This window comes from Chiroxiphia lanceolata, chromosome 4 (assembly GCF_009829145.1).
Source record: "Chiroxiphia lanceolata isolate bChiLan1 chromosome 4, bChiLan1.pri, whole genome shotgun sequence".
Lineage (NCBI taxonomy): Eukaryota > Metazoa > Chordata > Aves > Passeriformes > Pipridae > Chiroxiphia > Chiroxiphia lanceolata.
Genome location: NC_045640.1, coordinates 41691430 through 41697429, shown reverse-complemented (window position 1 = coordinate 41697429; position 6000 = coordinate 41691430).

Here is a 6000-nt window from a genome sequence, read left to right as displayed (position 1 = left end):
TACTACCAAAGAAAGATTACTCACAGTTGTTGTTTTTTATTTTATTCAAAGGAGTACAAGTATCTGATCTCCAAGTCATACTCAACTTCCTCGGGGCTTTTTCAGAAAACCTGTATACAAATTCTGTTAATTCTTTCAGATAGGATGCAAGCAGAGACCTCTTTCTTTTCTTTTTTTAATCTCATATACTATTGTTTCAAAAAATTATTTCCATACCAGAGGAGTTAGGAAGAAGGACTTCTTTAAAGAAAAAAACCACTCAAGTTTGATTCTGATTCTGCAGCATACAAAGAAAAAATCTAATAAATATTAAGGGATGCAAAATTTCATGCTAAGTAATGAACAACATAAAGAAAAGGGTTTTTTGGGTTTTGGGGTGGGTTTTTTGGTTGATTTTTTTGGGGGGGGTGTTGTTTGTTCTTTTTCAAATAAAAGTAGATATCTTTTCCTGTTAAAATTCTGAAGTGCATTACTTACATGTCAGAAAATATCTGTTTTACTTACTGTCTTTGGCTTCTGCATGATAATATAAGTGAAGATAAGAAAATACTTGTCAAATGGTGTTTTTAAAAATTAAGATTACTTGCTCATCAAGAGGTACTGTAATTACATCTGGAAGTTATTAAATTGCTTCTTGAGTTTAAAAAACACTACTCTTTCATAATCACAACTTTAATGGAATTTGAAATGCAATAATACATGCCAAAAGGATTGAATATGGGAAACAAGTTATGATAGAGGAATTAAATTAACCACTTCAAAGGTGTAGCTGTAAGGTTAAAGCTCCAGATTATTAATTTTTTTAACCATTGACATTTGACAGTACTTAGTGATCTGAAAAAAAAATATTCTAGTACAATGAAGTTGAAGTTTCATCATAAAGACGTGTGGATGTTGAAAATTTCCAAAACAGTACAGAAGATCATCCACTGTCATTGAATCATAAAACACTTTGGATTGGAAGGGACCTTTAAAGCTCACGTAGTCCAAACCCCCTGCCACAGTCAGGGACATCTTCAACTAGATTAGGTTTCCTAGAGGCTCACCCAACTTGGCCTTGAATGTTTCCAAGAATGAGGAATCCACAACTTCTCCGGACAACTTGTTCAGTGTTTCACTACCCTCACCATAAAACATTCTTTCTTTACATTTGGTCTGCATCTACCCTCTTTTAGTTTAAAACCCTTACTCCTTGTCCTATTGTTACACTAAATAGTCTCTCTTCATCTTTCTTTTAAGCCTCCTTTAGGTACTGGAAGGCTGCAATAAGGTCTCCCTCTGAGCTGAATCACACAAAGTGTCTCAGCCTGTCTTCATAGGAGATGTGCTCCACTCGTCTGATCATCTTTGTCTCTCTGGACCCACTTCAACAGATCCTTGCCTTTCAAGACAGTATGGTAAGTTACATTACTCCTCAAGACCTTTTCTCTTACTATTAGGCTTGCACTTCAGCTCAGTTAGAAAACTCATCCCATTGAAAGATGACCACTGTTATTCTTCGAAGAAACCGACAGTAACATAGTGGAGAGGTCAGGGCCACCTTTTAGGTGTATTTTTACAATCACTTAACCACTCATTAAACCACACCCTGAAAACTAAAAAAATAAAATTAAAATGCAGTTAGGCAGAGCTCCCATACGACAGCAGAGCCCTGATCCGACAACATATCACATGGAGTAAAACAGTGAATCACCTCAGAAAGTGACTTGAGAGGAGCATGGCTTCCTCCATTCAGTGATTTACATAGGGAAAACAGAGGGTACAGCCATCTGACCATCACAGGTAAGGTGAGGAAAATACTAACAGATTCTCCCAAAAAAAGAAGTGTTTTCTCTTTCTCAGGGGATAATTTAAATTAACGTTTTACTCAATATATTGCAATGGAATAAGAGCATTAACAGGGGATAATTTAAATTAACGTTTTACTCAATATATTGCAATGGAATAAGAGCATTAACAGGCTCTATTGTTTTGATTCAGAAGCCTTCCAGTAACTGCTTAAGCAGCACTAACTCAACAATTTTCTGTCCGCTGCCAAAAAATTTAGCATGAAGCAGGTAAAGTTATATTAGTTCAGAATAACTAACAAATATTTCCTTATACATATATACTCACATATATAATTACTAATGATAATTTAATATTTATATGTTAAAGTGAATATATTATAAATTATTTAATTACATGTATATGCATACATTTCTTTATATTCATGCTACAACTGTTTCCTGAAAATAAAACATCAGATGATACTTAAGACCAACCCTATAAAGAAAAATTCTTCCTTGATTAAAAGGGGATTTGCTTACCAAGTTTACTTATGAAAATTAGAATCTAAACAAGACATCAAACATAGCTTCAAAGATTTTCTATGTCTCCTCTTATATTACATTGTAGAGTCAGTCATGATTACTGTTTACTCAACGTCCTCTATTCTTAGACTGCAAAAGAACATCACAACCTAACTGGATTAGTGATTGACCACCTGTAAGGACTAAGCCACTTCTGTAGGTTTTTGGCTCTAAAGAAAAAAGGCTCAAGATAAAAAAATAAAATCACAAAAAAAAGTCGCTAAGTAAAAACACTTGTTTCTATGCTATCCTTACATCACATAGATCTGTAAAGGTGGGTCTTTAAAAAATTCCTTAACTAGTTTAGGTTCATGAGCCTGGGACAGGAGAGACCTAGTGTCTGCCCCTGAGTTCTCTCTGAAATGCAAATTGAATTCCTCTCAGGATCCAAAGTTGGATGTTTTCCAGACATCCATACCAGATGGATTGATTCTGTCTGCAATTGCTTTTAAATGGAATCTCTGAACCAGTTACAGAGCACAGGAGACACTGGCCTAACTTGAATCGAACTAGAAAAATCTCTTCTCTTAAAATGACACTTTCTTTATGGTTAATTATAATAAAATCATCATCCAGTGTGCTATATATTCCACCAGAATTAGTTTGAACTTAATAGGAAATATTTTGCCTAGGAATCCAAATCTTGATAAATGCCATAGCTTTTTGCTAGTTTTCCCCTCCTGCTTCTTCAATGGAAGAAATGGTTGATTTGGTTAAGAGACTGACAGTGACAATAAAATGATCCAAATGTCCTATGCTGTCACACCCAGATGCCTCAGTTTTGGGAGGGTATGATAATGCTCTTCCTGCTCAGGTCGGTAAGTTTATTTTTCTTTCACTACACTGGAATTGTAAAACAAACAGCAAACAGGATTTTCTGCTCACAAACAAAAGAGCATTATGACCTATTTAACTTACCCAGGGCTGTATTTTTCTCTAGGGTATGGTAACTGTTTACATCTCAAATTCTGATATCACCATTTCATCACCTTATGCTGGAGGGATGAAACTCTTTAAAGTCCAAGCAATTTCAGCGTCAGAGTGGCACTGAGAGCAAAAATTAGGTATACCACAAAAAGAACATAATGGGTAGGTAATGGATACACTGCAAGGCAAAAACAAACAGCCAGTCACCAAAAGCAGAATATCAATGCAGATGGTGCTGTACGTCTTTTTGATATAACAGTAGAAGAGATGAGTGTTGTAGAGCGCCAAGAACCAGGAAAAAATGCAATATATCCATGTGTTCTCTACATTGCAGAACATGCTAACCAAGACCAAAGATCATGTGGCAAAGCAAAGCTGTGAAGATTGATGATTATAGGATACATAAATAAATGTAAAACTGTCTATGAATTAAACACACCACAGTGCAGAGTGCAACCAAAAAACTAAATGCTGACTATGATTTTCCCAAAAATGTCTCCTCTTTATAAACTTATTAGTTTTCTTGGATATAAGGGGGCATACTGTTATACAGGACAGTCCAGAAGTGGTAGAATCAAGGGTATGAAGATCAAGTAGACAGGTTAAACAGGTCTTTATAGTCTGGGTATACTTTTCACTTTCAAATTGAATACTATAGAAAATCTACCTGAGGTCAAACATTCACATAAAAGAATCAACTGAAATCTCACAAAACATACTCTCTTTTCTTGAGTCTATGTTGAAGAAGATATTTGGGTTTTTTACAGATCTCACGTGCATGCAATTCTTACAAAAGAGATTTAAGATCACATAATGTACATATTAAAAATTGAGTAAATATTATTAAATTAATATAGCTAATGACATTTTTCTTCTCTTTGAAGAAAATATTACCTGTATCACTTCTTTCAAAAGACAGACCTTCATGACAACTTAATCTGATACCAAGTAGCAGTTCATTCTTGATGATTAAGTTCTTAGATTTTTGTTTCCTACTTCCCACAGTAGGAAACTTGCAAAGTGAAATCTTCCTGTTTAGAACACAATGCAAACAATAGTCTTTGAGACTTAATATAAACAAACTTAGACACTTCATAACCATAAGTCCTCCCATAGTTGTTTCCGCATTTGGTGGAGCATGTTATTTTATGCCCATGTACTCACGCTACTCAGGTGGGCACGGAAGAGCCAGAGAAAATTCTGTTTCCAAGTTCAAAGCTAGTGTGTGTGACAGTTGCTCACTCTCTCTCTACTGGTGGCTGGCTTTATGTTAATAAATAGCAGGCATTATGCATTAAGCAAGACTGAGTGGGGTTCTGAGCAACCTGGTCTCTTGGAAGGCGTTACTGCTCACTAAGAGAGGTTGGAATAGGACAATGTCTAAGTCTTCTTACAAGCCAAACCATTCATCAATCTATGACTCACAATTTCCATCGATTTTAGAACTCAGAAGTCATACAGAAAATTCTAATAAAGCATTTTCACAAAACATTACGTAAAAAGCACAGAGCATCAAATTCACAGAAAAGTCAACAATAGTTCCATAGTTACAACAGATTTCATTTATGACAAATGAAGACTACCCCACATTCAACAACTCTGAGTCAACTTCCAAGTGATTAAGATAAAGAAAGCTCATTACACGCTTTCCAGAATTATGTATTTGTCCTGAAAGGTAAGCTATTCTGTAAAAGCCTTGTCATCCTCAGCAGTGTTTTCCATATTTTCAACTCTCACTATAACCAACCTGTCACCAACAGTTTTGTGCAGACTCATCGATCCTTTAAATCAGATTATGTGCATCACTAAATTTATTAAACAAGAATAACTGACTATATCTTTGACTTGCAAAGAAACAGAAAACGGAATCTGGAAACATCTAAGTACAACCTACAAAAAACCCCCTGCTTATTTCTCTTTTTTCATCTGCATGGCACTAATATGCATTCTGGCATGAGTGCCTCACACTACTAAAAAGGTCTTCACTAAGGCAAAAATCTCTACTTTAGAGAACATTCTTTAAAAAATAATTCTCAGGAGGATTTTTTGTTTATATTTTGTTGCATTTTTAAAAAACATTTTGGGTACTGTTATTTATTACATCATTCTCAAAATAAATAGTACAATACAGAATGCTTTACCCCATAAGGGAAAATGACAGCAACTGAGACCCTCATTATCATTGGTTTCTAAACAACTAATAAAGGAAAAATTCTTCAATTCATCTTACATCCAGTGAAATGGAAGCAGCCATTATTTCCCACAGCAAGTCCAACTTTTAGCACAGCATGGATATTTTACATATAAAAATCTGTAGTATAATGAAAGAGTACAATAGCATAAATTAAAAGCTAGGCTTCCCAAACACCAGTAATTCAGGGTAGGCTATTCGTGCCTTTTAGCATCTAGGTAGCAAAAAAAAAAAAAAAAAAAATCCTCTGGTGAGAAGACAGAAGAATGACAGACACAACAAGAATAGTTTAGGCTGGGATGGCTTTCACAGCTTGGTCCACCTCTCCACTCAAAGCAAGACTAACTCGGACAGTACATGACACAAGCCCATGTCCAAAGTCAAATTTTGAATCCCTCCAAGAGTGTAGATTCCATCATCTTTCAGAGCAAACTGTGGCAGCATGTGCTTCTCTGCACCCCATGCCACTTGTCAGAATTTTCCATTAAGAAAGTTTTTTGTTCTTTTGCTGTTCACCCCCAAGAGAAGGTG